General features: G+C 44.3%; 1 pseudogene; it reads right to left on the bottom strand.

The window, feature by feature from the left end:
• Window positions 1–7,847: 7,847 nt before the first annotated feature.
• Window positions 7,848–17,471, bottom strand: LOC130875643 (phospholipid phosphatase 2-like; annotated as a pseudogene).
• Window positions 17,472–22,208: the final 4,737 nt, after the last annotated feature.

Here is a 22,208-nt window from a genome sequence, read left to right as displayed (position 1 = left end):
TGTTATATTTAATCTTACTATGTTAAAGTGAAAGCCATTTTTTGTTTAAACAGAAAAAGGGGAAATGATGGAGGTGGGTCATTTTTCTATCTGTTGTTTCATTGGTTAAGTAATAAAGAAACTGCCTTGGCCCCTTTAATAGGACAGAAAATTAGGTAGGCGGAGTAGACAGACAAAATGCTGGGAGAAAGAAGCCGAGTAAATGAGTCGCCATGATTCTCCCACTCCAGACAGACGCAGGTTAAGATCTTTCCTGGTAAGCCAGCTCGTGGTACTACACAGAATATCAAAAATGGGTTAAATCAATATGTAAGAGCTAGCCAATAAGAGACTGGAACTAATGGGCCAGACAGTAATTAAAAGAATACAGTTTCCGTGTAATTATTTCGGGGCATAAGCTAAGCCATGCGGGCGGCTGGGTGCCGGGGACGCAGCCCTGCCGCTCTTATTACAACAGAGAGGAGTCCCTGTTCCTGTGCAGAGGAGATGCATTGGGAGGGGTGAGTGTGTGCCTGCCCAGCCTCAAGGTCACTGGAAGGGAGTACAAGGTACCTCTAGCTCCTGCTGCAGGGGCTCCTTTGTTCCACACGACACTGCCCCCCCCCAAAAAAATCCGCCTTTTTGTCTGCAAGGTCCTTGGACCACCAGGAGTCCCTTTTCCTGTACTGAAGAGATTCATCCAGATGGGCTGAGTGTGTGCCCCCTCCCCCAGTGCTGAAGGTCCGGAAGGGAGTGCAGGGCCCCTCCATCTCCTGCTGCAGGGGCTTCTTTGCTCCACACAACCCTGCCTCCCCCAAGCCTGCCCATTTGTCTATAAGGTCTTTGGACCAGAAACAGATCCTGCTCCTACACTGAGGAAATCTAGCCAGAGGGCACTCCTTTCCATCTGGGGGATCCTTAGATCCACCAGCATGACTGGCTCTAGTGCCGAGGGGCCCTAAGAGAAGCCAGACCAAGAAAATTCCTCAAGTACACAGTCAGTAAGAGCAAAGATTGGACCAAAACACCAATACCCTCCTGGCTGCATTTGAAGAAAGAGATGGGCAGGCGCTATTGCAAGAATTCCCCCAACAACCTGAAAAGCAACATGACAACACCAGAATCCAGAGATCACGCAACAAGAAAACTTGAACACCCTATTCAGGAAGTGAAGGATCTATTTGACAAGAACTTTAAGCCTTTGAAGAAAGAAATTGATGTGTGTAACTGTGGTAGCAGTTGTGTGCACTTGAACCATCCCCACATCCAACCATTCATTTTTCATTAGAACCATTTTAAATTGTCCCCCTGTTATCTACTGATGTGGTCAATACCATGACCAAAAACAGAGCAGCAGCGACAAGGGCTCTCTCTCTTATTGTAGTCTTTTATGGCCTGAGCACAGCATTGTCTCATCAATATGTAAAACTCAGAAAATCCCAAGGTGCTTCTGTCTCAAGGAAGGAACTAAGTTAACCTCTGCAGGGTGGCATGACCCTGTCCAAGATCCACATTACGGAGATGCTATGTCTAGTCCAGAGACTGGGAAAGACAGAGCTCCTATATAGACACACAACAGTTTGTGGCTCTTTTAAATTACATAGATATGCAAAGGAGATACAACGGTGTGGAAACACAGCATGTTCTGAGCACCTGCGTGAAAGAGAACTCAGTGAACTGTGGTGAATCCTTAGCAGAAAAAGGTGCACATAGAGGTTCTTCACTATGTCAGTTTCTGTAACTGTCATCATAGTCTTTGATGCCTTAATTCTGCTCTGAGCACCACCATCCCCCAAGGGTCCAACTCCAGAGCTCACTACAGGAGAAAGACGTGCAAATAAGGCTTCTCTGTGCCCATGAAAACCAGCCCTTCCCTGACCCTGCAGCTCTGGCAGAGGAGCCCAGTCCTGGATTCCCAGGGTCTCCCATTCAGAGATCAGCACTGAGCACAGATCACTTACCATGGACTTGTGGTTTATTTGGATTTTCCTTGTTGTTATTTTAAATGGTGTCCAGTGTGAGGTGCAGTGGGTAGATTCAGGAGGAGGCTTAGTGTAGCCCCAAACATCCTTAAAACTGTCCTGTGATGCCTCTGGATTCACTTTCCGTGATTATCACATGAGCCAGGTCTGCCAGGCTCCAGAAAAAGGCCTGGAATGGGTCGCGTATAGTAGTGGTGGTAGTAGCGACATCAAATATACCGATGCCGTGAAAGGCCGATTCACCATCTCCAGAGACAATGCCAAGAACACCCTGTACCTGGAAATGAGCAATCTGAGGCCTGAGAACATAGCCATGAGGACACATGCCAGATTCAGTGATGCAAAGTTACTCTGAGATCAGACACAAACTTCCCTGCTGGGTGCTCATGACCAGCAGGAGTTGCCAAGAGCACCCAGAGATCTGGGTCAGGTAAGAGCCTGTCCAGAAAAGACTGGACTCCTCTGTATCTGGGCTGACTCTCCAAATCACCCTCAGGGATTCTCTCTACAGGCTCCTTCCAATGGTTTATATACACTGCCTCTCAGCAAAAATGATGGGTAGTCCATGTTGTAAAATCTGAGACAGATTCTTTACCTGAAGCTCATATATACTCGTTTGGATTCTACAGGAACCTGGAGTAACTGATGCCTCCTCACTGTATGCCGGGATCCTATGGACAGTGTCACCATGAAGGAACAGATAAGCACGGACACAGTGAAGATGTGATGACACCTGAGAACTGATCAAGGCATGCTCAGATTGTCTTCAACTTTTCTCACCTTTGATGATGTCATAACTGAGGCTGAGATGCTCTGTTCTGTGAGTTCTGAAAAAATGGCAGGACTGGAGCTGTGTATCGATAAGTTCAGCCATTAGGCAAAGCATCTGGAAGTTGCAGACAGGAGACTAGACAGCTCCTACAAAGCAACTGCATCTTCTCTGCACTGCCCTTCCAGTATCAGGTCCATGCGATTCTGTGAGGACTTTGTCCTGACCAACAGGAAGCCGAGAATTCTGTCAAGGCTAAGAACATTGCACTGTCACAGCAGGGCTACTTAATGACTCAGACACTGGAAAATGGTCCAGCCAGGACGATATCTGAGACTGTAATTGCCTCTTATTTCCACCAGAACTCTTGGTTAACTCTTCTTAAAACCTTTGTTAATGGATTTGTTCAGAAAACTAAGCACCACTGTTCTTTTTCTTCCTGTGTGATCATGAACTAAATGTGGATCCTCAGTTGGGGAAGACTGAGGGAACTGAGAGCACTGAATGGAAGACGGCTTCTCCAAAGTAAAGGAAAAATGAAGTTAAATATTACTAAAATCTGTGCTTCCAGAAAGAGTTCAATAATCAGGCTGAGTTCTCCATAGGGCACATGTTCCCATCACAGACCCCATCTTCTTGTCTTAACTCTGTTGCCCCTGAGTTAAATTGTTGGTGAAACTGTGCTGGAATGCATTGATGTTTCATATGGGTCGACTCAGACACCGCAAGGTCACTTTCGACATTGTCTTATTTGTAGATTAGATAGAGGAGTCATCAACATTGTTTCATATCACAAAGGTTATAATATATATGTTTACCTGAAAAAAAAACAACACACTTCTTGTTTACTTAGGTAATATAGCCTTCTGGATTCTTTCAAGGAGTTGAAGAATTTATAGTTATAGGTTTCCTTAGTTATGATAAAAGATAAAATAGATATAACTGTAATTCTTGCTTGATAACTGTTTTATGTAATTTTACTATGTTAAATTTAAAACCTTTTTATTTAAACAGAAAAGTAGAGGTGATGTTGGCTTTCCCTCTACATGCTGTGATTACCATTAATGAATAAAGAACTGCTTTAGCCTTTGACAGGGAAGAACAGAACTAGGCAAGGAAAGCTAGGCTGTATGCTGGGAGAAAGAAAGGCCAAGTTAGAGAGATGCCATGGAGCCACCGCCAGAGTCAGATATGCCAAAACTTTGCTGGTAAGCCACATCCATATCGCAATACACAGATTAATAGAAATTGTTTAAGTTAATATGTAAGAGTTAGCCAATAAGAAGCTAGAGCTAATGGGCCAAGCAGTGATTTAATTAATACAGTTTCTGTGTTGTTATTTTAAGCTAAGCTGGGTGGCCGAGAACCAACCAGCATCCTCCGATTACTCTAATGTTACAGAAGAATTTCTGTAACAGAATGAGTAACTGTCCAGGCAGCAAGATGTCTCTGTCAATTCTAGAATTTTGGAAGTTGCTTACAATGCACTTTTTCTTAACTTAGGTAATAATATATCCTTCTGGAGTCTTTGATGAAGTTGAAAATGGATAGTTATAATTATAGTTTTCCTTACTTAGAACAAAAGATAAAATAGATATAAATATTATAACTGAAATTCTTGCTTGATACCCGTTTTGCTATATGTAATTTTACTATGTTAAGGTTAATGCTGTGGCCAGCACAGCATGGATATCAGGACTGGAGGCGGGGAGAGGGTTACCAGGATTGAGACACGGAGGTTTCTTTTCAGGTGGAAGAACAGCAACCTTTTTTTGCCCAGCAACCTTTTACACCTCTACTCCTTCTGTGGAGACCCACTGGCCAGAAAGAACACAAACATCATTGTCAATTACAGACCACAAAAAGTTCCGCTGTCAGTCAGGGGGAAAGAGGGCAGCTGGATCACAACAGGTTAACCTTTCCTTTTTATTTAGACAGAAAAGGGAAGGTGATGTGGGATTCCCCTCTATGTGCTGTGAATATGTTTTACTGCCATTGATTAATAAAGAAGCGCTTTTGGTCAATGACTTAACAGAGTAAAGCCAGGTGGAAAATCCCAACAGAGATGGAGAGAGAGAGTAGGCAGAGTCAGACAACATTTGGCTACCAAAGGAGACAGACACCAGAACTTTACCCAATAGATCAAAATCTTGTGACAAGCAGAATAATAGGAATGGGTTAATTTTAGATGTAAGAGCTGGTTAGGAATATGCCCGAGTCACTGGCCAAGCAGTGTTGCAATTAATATAGTTTCTATGTGATTATTTTGGGTCTGGGTGGCCGGGAACAAACAAGCAGTCTCTGACTGCACTGGTCTAACTGGATATCTGCACGTAGAAGAATGCAAATAGACCCTTATCTGTCACCCTGTGCAAAACTCAAGTCCAAGTTGATCAAAAAACTCAACAAAAATCCAGATCCACTGAGCCTTATATAAGAGAAAGTGGAGAACCCTCTTGAACGCGTAGGCACAGGAGAAGACGTCTTGAACAAAACATTCTTGTTCTGACTAGTCATAAGTCAACTTGACACAACTAGAGTTAGCTGAGAGGAGAGAGCCTGAATTGGGGAAATGCCTCCATAAGATCAGGCTGTAGGGTATTCTCATAATCAGTGATCAATGGGGGAGGGCCCAGTTCCTTGTGGGTGGTGCCATCCCTGGGCTGGTGGCCCTGGGTGCTATAAGAAAGCAGGATGTGCAAGTCATGGGGAGCAAGCCACTAAGCAGCACCCCTCCAAGGCCTCTGCATCAACTCCTGCCCTGCTTGAGTTCCTGTCCTGACTTCCTTCAATGATGAACAGTGATGTGGACGAGTGAAACAAATCAACCCTTTCCTACCCAACTTGCTTTCTGGTCACAGTGTTTCACCAGAGCAATAGAAACCCTGAGTAAGACAACTTTAACACAGGCACTAAGATCAACAATTAATAAATGGGGCCTCATGGAACCCAAAAGCTTCTCAGCATGCACAGGGCCTGCGCAGTCTGCACCAGATCTTCTGCATGTGTATTGTAGGTTCCAGGTTAGTGTTTTCATGTGATTCCTGAGTTGCGGATGAGTGGGTCTCTGCTTATTGCACTGTCTCTCGGGCTATTTTCCTTCTGTTTGTCTTCTTCTGACATGTTAGCTTTTGTTTTATATCATCACATTTTATTTTGTTGTTATTCCTTGGAAACCTGTGCTTTTCTAGTGAAGAGAAAAGAAAATGGGTGGATCCAGATAGGAGGGGGAGTGGGGAGGAACTAGGAGAAGAGAGAGGGAACGATACTCACAATATATTGTGAGTAAAGATCTGGTTTTGATAAAAGGGATAAGGAAAGGATTTATCCTTTTTTCAGTGTGTGGGGTTAAGGAGGGTGGTATGTGCACATAAATGTAGTATTTATAGAGGCCAGTAGGGGCATCAGGTACCCCCAGCTGATGGAGTTACAGGCATTTAACCCACTGTGCCATCTCTCCAGCCCCTGCTTGCTGTTTAAATAAAGAATCCCTCTCTAGGGTCGTGACAGAAGGGTGTCAGCAGCACACTTGTCCAAAACATGAGGACCTAAGTTTGGATCCCCAGGAGCAATGCAGTAAGGCAGGCATGATGTAATGCCAGCAGTGGGAGGCAGAGACAAGAGCAAGCCTGTAAGCTACAGCCATGCACACTGGTCTACTTGAAAGTTCCTGGCCAATGAGAGACCTTGTCTCAAACAAAGAGTGGAAAGCATCTGAGGATTGACACTTGCAGTCACCCTCTGACCTCCACATACATGCACACACATGAATGCCCACGGACACACACACAGGAGCCACCCTAGCCCAGGCTGGTCTCACATCACCAGCCGACCTCAGCCTCCCCAGTGCTAGTGTCACAGCTGTGCCCCACTCCCGCCGTGCTTACTAAACTGAGTTCTTTGCCAGTCTGACAGGCAGGCATGGGTGCCTGGAAGAGGCCCAGCTCAGCTTCTGGCTGGCCAAGTGGAGGATCTGTAGAAGCAGAGCCCTGCTGAGCTCAGGAGACATGAACCCACCTTCTCCCTGGGGTCTTTTGACTGTAATGGACCAGCTGATCCCTATAGGAACCTGGTGTACAGGACTTAGACTCAATCCTGACCCGGTCTCTAAGGAGAGGAGCGAGATGGAGGTGTCCCTAACTGTCCCGCCATGCTGTCTGGCCCAAGGAGCCTGCCCATTCCCAGACAGACACACACCTTGTCTTGGGATACAGCAAGGCCTGCCACCATTCCTGCTGCCCCTGGATGACCAGAAAGGCACTCTGGGAGCATCTTTGGGCATCTAGTAACATGCTCCATGAAGGGTCTCTGTGTTCTAAAGTGGACTTAGCATAAGCGTCCACCACACACCAAGGAAGGCCACAGTGGCTATAAGGCCTCCATCATGGGCTGTATACAGAACAACCAGGCCAGGTCTCTGTCCCCTAAGTCAATGCTGAGACTGGGCAGGTCCAACACAGTGCACTGGGCGAGAAGGCTGGTGCAGCAGGGTCATCTCAATAGGAGAGCTTAAAATCAACATTCAGGACCAAGACCTTTGGTACAAAGTTTATAGCTCACCCTCCCATGAAGGTAACTTTAAGTGTTCTTAAATAGATGGGAAGGGCAGACCTAGGCCCACTGCCAAAGCCTGGCTACACATCCGGTCCATGCGGGGGAGTGGAGGCCGGACTGGACAGCAAGCTTTGAGGGAGGGCTTTGGAGGGCTCGGGCAGGAATCTTCTGCAGGCTTGAGAACAGGATTCAGACAAAAGTCACATGTGTCTTTTCCTAGGCAGCCCAAGGTTTAGCAGCCATTTTCACACTTGTGATCCCTGACCCAGGCCAAGGAGAACTGCTCCACCCAGGCAAACAAGTGGTCTGTCCCCGCAGGACCCACAGGGAGGATGCCAACTTCGTAAACCATCATAGACCGGTCCATTCTTGGGGCCATGCAGGGATGACTCTCCTCAAAAAGCCCTTTGTGGTGGGAGACAGCCTTCGGAGAAGGACCTCATCTTATCTTCCTGGGGCACTCAGAGAGCAATGAGGATGGATCCTGCCCACACTCAGGGCCAGTCAGGTACCCAAGACCCTGATCAATGGTCACCATCTGGGACCCTAGGGCAGCTCCAAAGTCAGTAGTGCCTGACCAGGGCCAAGGGGCCAACACGTGACTGGCCCACAGGTGGCTTCCGGGAAGAGACTGGGTACTCATAGTGGCTAAGATCCGTTGCTGAGGGTCAGCGTCAGGGACAGACTGGGCTTGCGCTCTGGTTCCTGGTCCTCCTGGCATGACTGGGGCGGCTGGGATTTGAAGAAGTCTGAGACATAGGGGACCTGCGGGGAAGGGGAAAGCATTGCATAAAGCCAAGGAAGAAGACCAGAGGGAGGAGCCAATGAGGGAGGAGCCAATGAGGGTAGTAAAGAAAACCGGGCCAGTGGTGAGGGGCAAGCTCTGGGAAGCAGATTAGCAGGCAGAGGTCACAGGAACATTGGGCTCAGGTTGGACAGGTCCTATAGGATGAGGCAGGCAGGGCTCACCATGAGGCACGCTACAAGGGCTCCCTGCAGGAGGCCGACGAGGACATCACTCCAGTGGTGCTTTGGTTGGACACACGGGTGTAGCCCACATAGATTGCAAAGGCCACCAAGAAGAACTGAACCGTGGGCCTCAGCAGCCGTGCCCACTTCCAACGGAGCCAGGCCTGCACTTAGAACTGTGGGGCATCAGCCTGCATTAGCTGGGCCCATGGGCGTCCTCTCCCTGCCCAGCCCAACGCAAGAGTCGTAAACCCCCTACCCTCAGGGCCTCCTCCACATACCCCATTGTGCTGCGGGGAAGACCCAGGCCCAGGGAAGGGGAGGCTGGGCAAGGTTCCCTGGGAGGAAGGGAGACACTCATCACCAGGAACAACATGCAATACATGCCGAAGGAGGAGTGTCCGGAGTAAAAGGAGAGCCTGGGAGGGAGGGCAAGCTGGTCACTGGAACCCAGAAGGCAGAGCCAAGGGCTCCTTGGGGGGCTGGCAGTCACAGAGGGGTGAAACTCTAAACTATGGGAAGCAGGACTGGAGAGATGACTCAGCAGCTACGAGTCCTGACTGCATTTGCAGATGACCCAAGTTCAGTTCCCAGTACCTACATCATCCAGTACCTACACCAGCTGCTCACAACTACCACAAGATCTGATGCTCTGAGGGCACCAGCACTTACATGCACGTGCACAGACGGAGGGAGGGAGAGAAGGGGGGAGGGAGGGAGAGAGAGAGAGAGACCAAAAATAAATCATCTTTAAGATTTATATATCTTATTGCTATTACTAAGACTTCAAGAACTATATTGAAGAGGTATGGGGAGAGTGGACAGCCTTGGCGTTTTCCTGATTTTAGTGGGATGGCTTTAAGTTTCTCTCCATTTAATTTGATGTTAGCTGTCGGCTTGCTGTAAATAGCTTTAATTATATTTAGGTATGACCCTTGTATCCCTAATCTCTCCAAGACTTTTATCATAAAGGGATGTTTAATTTTGTCAAATGCTTTTCAGCATCTAATGAAACTATCATATGGTTTTTTTTCTTTCAGTTGATTTATATGATGGATTACATTGATGGATTTGCGTATGTTAAACAAGCCCTGCATCTCTGGAATGAAGCCTACTTGATCATGATGGATAATTTTTCTAATGTGTTCTTGGATTCGGTTTGCCAGTATTTTGTTGACGATTTTTGCGTCGATGTTCATGAGTGAGATTGGCCTGTAATTCTCTTTTTTGGTTGAGTCTTTGTGTGGTTTTGGTATCAGAGTTACTGTAGCTTCATAGAAGGAATTTGGCAATGACTCTTCTGTTTCTATATTGTGAAATACATTTAGGAGTATAGTTATTAGCTCTTCTTGGAAGATCTGGTAGAATTCCGCATTGAAACCATCTGGTCCTGGACTTTTTTTGGAAGGGAGGTTTTTGATAACAGCTTCTAATTCTTCATGACTAACAGGTCTATTTAGGTTGTTTACCTGGTCCTGGTTTAACTTTGGTATATGGTATTCATCTAAAAAAGTGTCCATTTCTTTAACATTTTCCAGTTGTGTGGCATACAGGCTTTTGTAGTAAGATCTAATGATTCTCTGAATTTCCTCTGTGTCTGTGGTTATGTCCCCCTTTTCATTTCTGATCTTATTAATTTGCAAATTCGCTCTCTGCCGTTTGATTAGTTTGGATAGGGGTTTATCAATCTTGTTGATTTTCTCCAGGAACCAGCTTTTTGTTTCATTGATTCTTTCAATTGTTTTCTGTGTTTCTATTTTGTTGATTTCAGCCCTTAGGTTGATTATTTCCAGTCTTCTACTCCTTCTAGGTGAGTCTGCTTTTTTTTTCTAGAGCTTTCAGGTGGGCTGTTAAGTCTCCAATGTGTGCTTTCTCTGTTTTATTTAAGTGGGCAGTTAGTGCTATGAACTTTCCTCTCAGGACTGCTTTCATAGTGTCCCATAGGTTTGAGTATGTTGTTTCTTTATTTTCATTGTCTTCAAGGAAGACTTAATTTCTTTCTTTATTTCTTCCTTAATCCAGGTATGGTTCAGTAGTTGACTGTTCAGTTTCCATGAGTTTGCAGGCTTTCTGGGTGTAGCATTGTTGTTGAATTCTAGCTTTAATCCATGGTGATCTGATAAGATACAGGTGGTAACAGATAGTTTTTTGTAACTGTGGATGTTTGCTTTGTTACCGAGTATGTGGTCAATTTTCGAGAAGGTTCCATGAGCTGCAGAGAAGAAGGTATATTCTTTCCTATTTGGGTGGAATATTCTATAGATGTCTGTTAAGTCCATTTGATTCATTACCTCCAATAATTCTCTTATTTCTCTGTTAGGTTTCTGTCTAATTGACCTGTCCATTGGTGAGAGAGGAGTGTTAAAGTCTCCTACTATTAACGTGTGTGGTTTGATAGCTGCCTTGAGTTTTAGCAATGTTTCTTTTACGTACGTGGGTGCTTTTGTATTAGGGGCATAGATATTCAGGATTGAGACTTCATCCTGATGAATTGTTCCTGTTATGAGTAGAAAATGTCCCTCTCCATCTCTTCTGATTGATTTAAGTTTGAAGTCAACTTTGTTAGAAATTAGTATGGCCACACCTGCTTGTTTCTTAGGTCCATTTACTTGATAAGCCTTATCCCAACCCTTTACTCTGAGTAGGTGTCTGTCTTTGTAGTTGAGGTGTGTTTCTTGTAAACAGCAGAATGTTGGATCCTGTTTTCGTATCCAATCTCATATTCTGTGCCTTTTTATAGGTGAATTGAGTCCATTGACATTAAGTGATATTAATGACCAGTGGTTCTTAACTCCGGTCATTTTTTTAGTAGTAAATTTTGTGTGTTTCCCTTCGTTGTGTTGCGCTGGTGAAGGGTCTCTAGTTGTCTGAGATACTGTGGTCATTGTTGGACTCCTTGGTTAGTGATTTTCCTTCTATTACTTTCTGTAAGGCTGGATTTGTGGCTACGTATTGTTTAAATTTGTTTTTATCCTTGAAAATTTTGTTTTCTCCATTTACAATGAATGAAAGTTTGGCTGGGTATAGTAGTCTGGGCTTGCATCCACAGTCTCTTAGTTTCTGCAGTACATCTATCCAGGACCTTCTGGCTTTCAATGTTTCCATAGAGAACTCAGGTGTATGTCTGATCGGTTTACCTTTATAAGTAACTTGGCCTATATCTTTGCAGCTCTTAATATTCTTTCTTTGTTCTGTATGCTTTGTGTTTTGATTATTATATGGCGAGGGGATGTTTTTTTTTGATCAAGCATTTTCGGTGTTCTGTATGCTTCTCGAACCTTCGTAGGTATATCTTTCTTTAGGTTGGGAAAGTTTTCTTCTATAATTTTATTAAATATATTTTGTGGACCGTTGAGATGCGCTTCTTCCCCTTCTTCTATTCCTATTATTCTTAGGTTTGGTCTTTTTATTGTGTCCCATATTTCCTGAATATAATTCCTAAATATAGTTAAAGCTATTTACAGCAAGCCGACAGCTAACATCATAATTAAAAGGAGAGAAACTTAAAGCCCTCCCACTAAAATCAGGAACACACCAAGGCTGTCCACTCTCCCCATACCTCTTCAATATAATTCTTGAAGTCTTAGCAATAGCAATAAGACAACATAAGGGGTAAAGGCGATTCGAATTGGAATGGAAGAAGATAAACTTGCGTTATTTGCAGATGATATGATAGTGTACTTAAGCGACCCAAAAAACTCCACCAAAGAACTTCTACAGCTGATAAATACCTTTAGTAATATGGCCGGATACAAGATCAACTCCAAAAAATCAGTCGCCCTCTTATACACAAAGGATATGGAAGCAGAGAGGGAAATAAGAGAATCATCACCTTTCACGATAGCCACAAACAGCATAAAATATCTTGGGGTAACTCCAACCAAGGAAGTAAAAGTTCTATTTGACAAGAGCTTTAAGTCTTTGAAGAAAGAAATTGAAGAGGATACCAGAAAAATGGAAGGATCTCCCTTGCTCTTTGATTGGGAGGATCAACATAGTGAAAATGGCAATTCTACCAAAGGCAATCTATAGATTCAATGCAATCCGCATCAAGGTCCCATCAAAATTCTTCAAAGATCTTGAGAGGACAATAATCAACTTTATATGGAAAAACAAAAAACCCAGGATAGCGAAAACAATCTTATACAATAAAGGAACTTCTCGAGGCATTACCATCCCTGACTTCAAACTCTATTACAGAGCTACAGTAATGAAAACAGCGTGGTACTGGCATAAAACCAGAGAAGTCGACCAATGGAATCATATAGAAGACCCGGATGTTAACCCACAAACCTATGAACACCTCATTTTCGAATAAGGAGCTAAAAGTGTACAATGGAAGAAAGAAAGCATCTTCAACAAATGGTGCTGGCACAACTGGATGTCAACATGTAGAAGAATGAAAATAGACCCATATCTATCACCATGCACAAAACTCAAGTCCAAATGGATCAAAGACCTCAATATCAATCTGAACACACTGAACCTGATAGAAGTGAAAATGGGAAGAACCCTACAACATATGGGCACAGGAGATCGCTTCCTATGTATAACCCCAGAAGCACAGACATTAAGGGCAACATTGAATAAATGGGACCTCCTGAAACTGAGAAGCTTCTGTATATCAAAGGACACTGTCACTAAGACAAAAAGGCAGCCTACTGACTGGGAGAAGATCTTCACCAACCCCGCAACAGACAAAGGTCTGATCTCCAAAATATATAAAGAACTCAAGAAACTAGACTTTAAAATGATAATTAACCCAATTAAAAAATGGGGCACGGAACTGAACAGAGAATTCTCAACAGATGAAGTTCAAATGGCCAAAAGATACTTAAGGTCATGCTCAACCTCCTTAGCGATCAGAGAAATGCAAATCAAAACAACTTTGAGATATCATCTTACACCTGTCAGAATGGCTAAAATCAAAAACACCAAAGATAGCCTTTGCTGGAGAGGTTGTGGAGAAAGGGGTACCCTCATCCATTGCTGGTGGGACTGCAAACTTGTGCAACCACTTTGGAAATCAGTGTGGCGGTTTCTCTGAAAAATTGGGATCAACCTACCCCTGGACCCAGCAATACCACTCCTGGGAATATACCCAAGAGATTCCTTACCATATGACAAAAGCATTTTTTCAACTATGTTCATAGCAGCATTATTTGTAATAGCCAGAACCTGGAAGCATCCTAGGTGTCCTTCAATGGAAGAATGGATGAAGAAAGTGTGGAATATATACACATTAGAGTACTACTCTGCAGTAAAAAACAATGACTTCTCGAAATTTGCATGCAAATGGATGGAAATAGAAGATACTATCCTGAGTGAGGTAACCCAGACCCAAAAAGAAGATCATGTGATCTACTCACTCATAATTGGTTTATAGCTATGGATAGGGGGCCTCTGAGTCTATAATATGTGGTCCTAAAGAAGCTAAACAAGAAGGCAAACCCAAGAAAAAACATATAGTTCTCCTCCTGGCTATGGGAAGTAGACAAGAGTGCCAGGCCAAAAATTGGAATCTTGGGGGTAGGGTGGGATGGGGGTAAGGGGAGATGGAGAAAGAAAAGTGTGAAGGAGAGGATGAGGGGAACTTGGCAAACAGGATGATTGGGGATATAGGAAGGTTGTATAGGGGAGCAGGGAAACTCATATCTTAGTTAAGGGAACCACCTAAGTGTTGGCAAGAGACTTGAACTTGGGGTGGCTACCAGATGCCCAGGGTAATGTCCCCAGGTAGTTCCTTGGGCACCTGAGGATAGGGAACCTGTAATGATCCTATCCTATAGCCATACTGATGAATATCTTGCATATCACCATAGAACCTTCATCTAGCAATGGATGGAGATAGAGACAGAGACCCACACTGGAGCACCGGACTGAGCTCCCAAGGTCCTAATGAGGAGCAGAAGGAGGGAGAACATTTACAACGAAGTCAGGACCACAAGGGGTGCACCCACCCACTGAGACAGTCGGACCGATCTATGGGGAGCTCACCAAGGCCAGCTGGACTGTGACTGAAAAAGCATGGGATAAAACCGGACTCTCTGAACATGGCGGACAATGAGAGCTGACAAGAGGCCAAGGACAATGGCATGAGGTGTTGATCCTACTTCAGGTTCTGGCTTTGTGGGAGCCTAGACAGTTTGGATGTTCAACTTCCTAGATCTGGATGGAGGGGGGAGGACCTTGGACTTTCCACAGGGCAGGGAACCCTGACTGCTCCTGGGACTGGAGAGGGAGGAGAACAGGAGTGAGGGGAGGGGGAGAGGGGCGGGAGGAGGGGGAGGGAAATGGAAGGCGGGGAGGAGGCAGAAAATTTTTTTTTCAATAAAAAAAAAAGATTTATATATCTTTTTTTTTTTTTTTGAGACAGGGTTTCTCTGTGGTTTTGGAGCCTGTCCTGGAACTAGCTCTTGAAGACCAGGCTGGTCTCGAACTCACAGAGATCCGCCTGCCTCTGCCTCCCGAGTGCTGGGATTAAAGGCATGTGCCACCAAGGTGTTTTATTTACATCTATGTCTGTGTGCCACATTCCTTCAGTGCCTGAAAGTGGCCACAAGAGGGCATAAGATCCCCTGGAAATGAGGTTACAAATGGCAAATGGTTGTGAGGTGCCTTGTGGGTTCTGAGAATCTAACCGAGGTCCTCTGAAGAGCAGCCAGTGGTCCTAAGCACTGAGCCTTCTCTCTGGTGTCTTAGCCTGAGGGAAGGCTTGCACACACAGGACACTTACCATGGAGTGTCCATCTCCCCTCCTCACTCTCACTTCACCAACTCCAACTCCCCGACCAGCTCCTGGAGCAGGCCTGGCCAGCAAGACCACACTGAGAGTGGCAATCACCCAAAACGGCCACCGTAACCCAGTACTGTCACCCAATAATGTCACGGTCACTGTTGTGACAGCTGGTGGTCCGGGGTACTGATAACACCTCAGCTTATAAAGATATCAGTCACCGCTGCCTCAGAGCTCAAGCAGGAACCTGGGGGCTATGCTTTGGAGGCTCAGAAGGACCAGGCACCCCCAGTGCACCCCCAGAGCCACTCCACAACCTTGGCAGACAAAGTAGGGCTAAGACAGAGCCCCTATCTCCACCCTAGCACCCAGAAAACAGAGAAATGTATGTCAATCCTGTCAATCCCTACGCTGACAACAGACCCTCACGACATGGCCGTCCACATTGTTCCCTCAGGGAAGTCACTAAGTAGATGGTGAGCACTGTCCATTCCCCCCTTGGAACTTGGTGTTAGAGAGACTTGCCTGCCATGTGTGAGTCAAAGTCATTGATTTGATCATCAGTATGGCCATAAAGAGACAAAAATCACTGTTTTATAGGAAAATAGATAGAGATAGATATATACATAGATATATTCATACATACAGAGAGAGAGAGAGAGAGGGAGAGAGAGAGAGAGAGAGAGAGAGAGAGCACATGTGGAGAAAACACACATGCACACACATAGCATGACTAATACACAAGCTGTCTAAGGAGCTGGGATGATGGTTAGTGAGGAGCCTGCTCTGTAAGAATGAGGACCTGAGCTCCATCCTATCACTCATGGGGAAAGTGAGGTGTGGAGCACGCCCGTAATCCCGGACCACAGCGCTCATCTTAGCACTCACGGAAAGTGAGGTGTGGAGCACGCCCATAATTGTGGACCTGGGGAGCTGGAGACACATGGCTCCCTGGAGCTTGCTGGCCAGTCTAGAATTGTACAGCTCCAGCTTCAGTAAGAGACCTTGTCTTAAAATAAAATGTGGAGAGGGACTGGAGAGGTGGCTCTGGAGTTAAGAGCACTTCCTGCCCTTGCAGAGGACCAGGGTACAGTTCCCAGCACCCACAGAGCAGTTAACAACCTGTTGTAACTCCAGTTCAAGGGGATCTGATGTCCTCTTCAGACCTCCATGGACTCCTGCACAAATGTGGTGTACATACATACATGCAGGAAAACACACATTTACGTATGGTGGAGAGCAATTGAGGAAGACACTTGCTATTGGCTGACTACTGGCCTACACACACATGTGGACACAATAACACACGCACATAAAGCAGTCCATACGGAGACACAAGTGCCAAGCTTAGGGGACAGACACTTCAACCAGTCACCGGAAATATCCAGAGATGAGAACATCTGTGAGGACAGAAGGAAGAAACAGAAGCCGAGGAGACAGTCTATGCCAGCCATTGTGACACAAGCCTGTCACCCCAGCACTTGGAAGACTAAGGCAGGAAGCCGAGAAGTTTGAGGTCATTCTGGGCTACACAGTGAGATCCTGTCTCAAAAATCTAAAACTGCATTATGGGTGTGAAAATGCCCGTAGTATTGAAGGAGAAAAAGCACTGGAAGGACTTATGGCTGATGGGAGCCAACTGACAGAGAGGGGTCAGCGGAGATGACAGAGTGTGGGTACAGACACACAGGCCACACCAGGCATGAAAAGCAGAGCTCAGAAGAGCAGGATGGGCAGGGAAATGGTGCCAAGAGCAAACAAGCTCACCACAGAGGACCCTGAAGAGGAAAGAACTCAGGCACAAGCCTTGAAGCACAAACAGCAGCCAGTCCACCCCTGCAGGGCAGGCCACTGCCTCCCAGACAACTGAATCCTGAGACTACCTGCCCACTATGTGCCTGCACACAGCACAGAGGAAAACCCATGACCAGCTTCTCCACCTGCCTCTGCTGACAGGTTTTCTCCATTCACCAAGCCCCAAATTTTCTGTCCTTCAGAGCCTTGCCTGGGCTTCAGTCAGTACCCACCTGGCCTCAGTGACGTTGGCAGGGCTGCCCCTGCACACCTCCAGCTGCACATAGCCAGAGCAGTTGACCCGGCTCCCTTCAGGGTCAAGGACAGCCAAGAAGCTGGGTCTCAGCCGGCCGATCATGTACTTGGCCAGGTCGGTCAGAGACTGGCTCACAGCGGCCGAGAACAGGAAGGTCCCCAGCACCTTGTAGATGGCGGCCATGTAGTTGTTGAAGTAGGATCGTGAATAGAGACGGTCTGTGTACACCAGGTAGGCCTCCCCTGATGAGACCTGCCAACGGAACAGCTGCAGGGTGCATGGCAGACACCGCTCCCAGAGTTCATCCTGCTAGGGAGCTGGGCCCTACCTACCTCAGGGCAGGGCTCACTCGGCTCCGACCTGAGCACTCTTCTGCCTTACAAGGATGATGGTGGCCGTGATGATGACCCCAGCCATGAGTCCGTGGGTGATAGTGTCTGGACGGTAGGGGTACCGGATAGAGTCATCTCCACAATAGAACCCTTGTTTGTATGGTGTCTTCAACAGAGTCAGGATGACGAAGGGCAGAGAGGCTGTGGGAAGCCAGGGAAGGCACACAGTGCAAATCCTGCCCTCATGGTTTCGGTCCTGGGATCATGGTCGCTCTGCCATGACCCCATTGGAAACGCCTCGGGTGACTTCTGTTAATGAGCCCAGCTACAGAGCTGCTCTACCATGCTGCACTCTGGCCCTACCTTAGACCTCCCTCGGGCTGACTCAGCACCAGCAGCCACAGCCTCTACACACCATACTGAAGTACAATGGCTCCTTCCCATCTCATTCCAGCGCCTGATGAGCACCCATGGGGTCACCGGTGCTCTTCATGGCTCCTGCCGCCTTAGCGACAGTTGGCTCTGTCTGCATAGGAACACCAAGGTGCCTGATCTAATAATTCATGTAAACAAAGCATTAGATGGTGATAATGATTCGAATAGTCCCAGAGAATCACAGCTGAAGCAGAAAGGGAACTGACGATGGTTGAGAAAAGTTGCAGGAGGCACATGTGGATAGGGTGAGTCGAAATCCTAGTGTCTTTCTTGTCATGCTGCCTTCCAGAATTTCTCCTGTGGGGATTTTAATGAAGAGGGGAGATATTATTTTAGAATGGATCTTTTTACACATAAACCAAGTAAACAATTAAAAACTTGTGTGGAAAAAGTTTTTGAATTAATTATAAAAGGTAAATTGAGACTTTGTCAGCTAGCAGGTATAGATCCAGCAGAGATTGTAGTGCCTTTCATACTGATGAAATTAAAAAGTTATGGGAAGACAATGAACCATGGCAAAGAGCTTGTGCTAGATTTTTGGAGAAATTAATAGCAACTGTCCCCAAAGCGAGTGACTTAACCCCAGAAAGAGGACTTTTTGGATTCTTCCTCATATCATATGTGATGCTTAGATAACTGGAGCCCATACATTTCATACTGATGCTAATAAATCAGGGAAGGCAGATTACAAATCAGATGAATTGAGCAAGGTGGAAAAAAGCCCTTATAATTCTGTCCAGAAGGTGAAATTATTTGCCATTCTTATGGTGATAAGGGAGTTTATAGAATCTCTTAATATAGTTACCAATTCACAATATGCGGAAAGAGTTATCTTTAATATTGAAACTGCTAAATTTATACCTGTTCATAGAGAATTGACTTCATTGTTTATCCAGGTGCAAGACATGATCAGGAATAGGCTTTGTCCTATGTACATGACACATCTGATCCCATACGGGTCTGCTAGGTCCTCTAGCACAAGGTAATGCAGAAATTGATCAATTATTGATTGGAAGCCTGTTGCAGGCCTCTGAAATTTATATAAAAAAAATCACGTCAATGGAAAAGGTTTAAAGAAAGAGTTTTCTATCACATGGCAACAAGCTAAAGAGATTATAAAGAGATGTCCTACCTGCTCTTTCTATAATCTGCTGACAGAAGGAAAAATGATTATCCACTAAGAGGCATCTAGAAAACAAAATATGGTTTATGAATCCAGGTACTGTTTACACTTACAATTTATACACACACACATATGTGTGTATACCTGGTTTTGAAGTGGCTTAGTACCTCTATAAATCCAAGCTTGTTAAAATGAACATTCAGAGTTTCTGTCTCATATCAGGAGCCATCTGTTATAAAACAGAAGGAAGACTTTAGAAAAAAATCTACTTTCTCCATGATTATTTTGTCTATATCATATTCTTCATTGTATATATGTTTATATGAATGATATTTAAGTTTTCCATGATGAACAATAGATTTTCCTATAGATCCTTTTCCTGCTGTAAACTTTGAAGTTTCCAGGAAGAAGATGAGGCCCCACAGCAACCACTGTACCTAATTGAGATGACATCGTGATATAGACAGTGCTACTCTAAGACCGCTTTTTTGGGTACCAGCTCCTGAAATGGTGCACCTTCTTATATTCTGGAAGAACTCCAAAGGAGAATGTTGAAAACAAAAACAAAAATTGCTCAGAAATTTTTGCAACTATGCTAGACAGTAATTTTGGAACTTAACCACCACTTAATTTTTGCAGGATTCTATTTAGACAATATCGCTCCCATGACAGCAGGAAGTAATTCTAGAAGATGATGTCCCCTATACCCAAAAAGTTTGTCCTTAGGGTTGGGAACACTGTTTAGGGGTTGTTATTATTACTCATACTAGATAGACGGTTGGGGTGAAATCTATGTTTGTTCAAAGAAAAGAGGGGGGCAGTAATAGTGGGTAATAGAGTGAATACTTGTGAGCTATTATTTATGGATAATTTACATTGCTATAGTTTTTGTATATTGATACAAGTTCAAATTATATTTGTTACTTTTGTTTACATTATTTATACATCTATACAAAGTTCTTTTGTCAGATTGTATGTATGTGTGTTTCTGTCTCGGTTTAGGACATTTTGTATACTGATACAACTTTTAGGGTATATATTCATATTGTATTATATATTACTGCTAACTCTGATCAAGATCCTTATAGATGTTTATATTTTGAGGCCATTATTCTCATTTGTTACAGATTTGCTTACAGATTATTGAATATTCTGTCATGAAGTTTTAGTCTTTAAGTTATACAGGCATTAATTATTATAGGTCAATAGTTGTTCATGTTTGGAGTACATACAGTCAGATAAATTAGGTTCTTTAGATACATAGAGATTATATTCTATCCAGTTAGGTAATCTTCAACCACTTCAAGGATCTGTGGAACATGGCATTTTAATAATTTAGGGTTCTGTTGATATGAGACATGATTGCTTCTGACAGCACCAATCTATTCCCGAGAGGATGATGAACACCGAAGACACTCTACTTGGAATTTGTGTTCTTCTTGGCAAAACTGACCTTTGAACAAGGAACTGACAATGCCTCAACTACTGACAAGTTACATAGTATCCGGAAATGGATAAGCAGAACTGTCAAACCTTACTAAGACAGGGTAAGACGGTTTTGAAAAATTTCCTGCCTCTGAAATGGTCTGTCAGTTAAGCTAGGCCTTAGCCAAATTTGATTGCTTCAACGTTGCAAAATGAGACTTTGGGTGATTGCCTAGTAGGCTATTTGTGTCCCTTATATATTGCTTGCTTTGGAAGCTACTTGATTGTACTTCCTGCCTGCTCAAGTAATATTATCTCCCTTCTCAGACCTTCGATGAGGTTGAAGATTAGATAGTTGTAGTTACTGTACTCTTATGATCTAGCCAAGCCATTTCCTATAGAAGACTTAGACTCCATAAGATAGACTGTTTATTAAAACATTTAGCATATGTTCTTTGCTTAATATTGTTTATGCTGGGTGTAATTCTGTTTATTCTTGATATCTTTTCCTAGTGTATATAGTTTTGTATTGGGTTTGGAACTCTCTTATTTAAATAAAAAGGGGAGGTAATGTGGGAGCACATTCTGCTCCTTCAGCCAGTAGCCTTGAAGATGCCAGCCCATTTGGGCATGTCCTCTTATACGATAAAAGCAGCAGTAACCGTGAGCCTGCTCTCTCTTCTGGCTCTGTTACTCTTCACTCAGAGGGCTGTAGTCAAGGTCAGTGATCTGTAAGTTTTACCCTTAAAAATAACCCTTTTATTATCCCTAATTCTGAATTGGTGTGGCATTATTTTCTGACTTATGCCTTCAAAGAATGAAGAAAATGTGGTGCGTTTACACGGTGGAGAATTGCTCAGCCAATGCAGTATGTATCAACTTATATGTGGATGTTACATATGAAGTCAGCGATAACCATGCTATAATCCAAAGAAATACAGAGGGTAGGTATAGAATAAGGGACTAAAGGGAACAGATACACTTTATAATGAATGGAAAACAGGATAGATATGGATGGGCAGGTGGCTGAAATGGGGTGAGCAGATGAGGCAGAGGAGGTGACAAGGGGTTGTAAGAGGGAATACAGGGAGAGACAGCTAAAATTAATGGATCTTTGAGGGATAGTATGGAAAGCTAATACAGAAGAAACTTCCTAAAATATATGCATATATGAAGTCAATCTAAATGAAATATCCAAATACTGGGGATGGGGAAACAGAGTCACCACTGGTAATTTCCTGTTACACAATGAAGCTTTCAGAATTGGTTACAACTCATTGAACTGTCAGAGAAAAGCGTCCATGGGAATCCCCAAACAACTCAGGCTGTTGCCAAGACTGTAGCTTGCTCTCCACATACTAACAGCAAAGGCTCTTGCTGAAGCCAACACATACATTGAACAAGGAAATATTGAGTCTTCACTCCTATGTTCCAGCATATTTTATGCATAAAGATCCTCTGCATGCTATCAAAAGAAAATATAAATACCAGGCCAGTCACAAACTCTTTAATAGTGCCCTACCTGCAAGATGGGTCAGGACAATGGTGGGCAAAGCTTGTGGGAGTTATCAAACAACTGATCTGATAATCACCTACATCATATAATTCAGCACAAAAATAAGATTCCTTGGGATCCATCATGGTGACTGGCATGCATTTCTCAATTGAGTATGCAGGACAACAGTGAGAATTTTTTTTATTTTATTACTTTAAAAAATTCCAATCCAAATTCCCACTTCCTCCCTTCCTCCCACATCCCGCCCTCTCCCTCCATAACCCGCCTCTCACCACCTAAATTATCACAATATCATGTATAATAGAGAGAAGCAGCTAAGGGTTCAGACATGGAGAAAG

Source organism: Chionomys nivalis, chromosome 6 (assembly GCF_950005125.1).
Source record: "Chionomys nivalis chromosome 6, mChiNiv1.1, whole genome shotgun sequence".
NCBI lineage: Eukaryota > Metazoa > Chordata > Mammalia > Rodentia > Cricetidae > Chionomys > Chionomys nivalis.
This window is presented reverse-complemented; position numbering and strand designations above follow the sequence as displayed.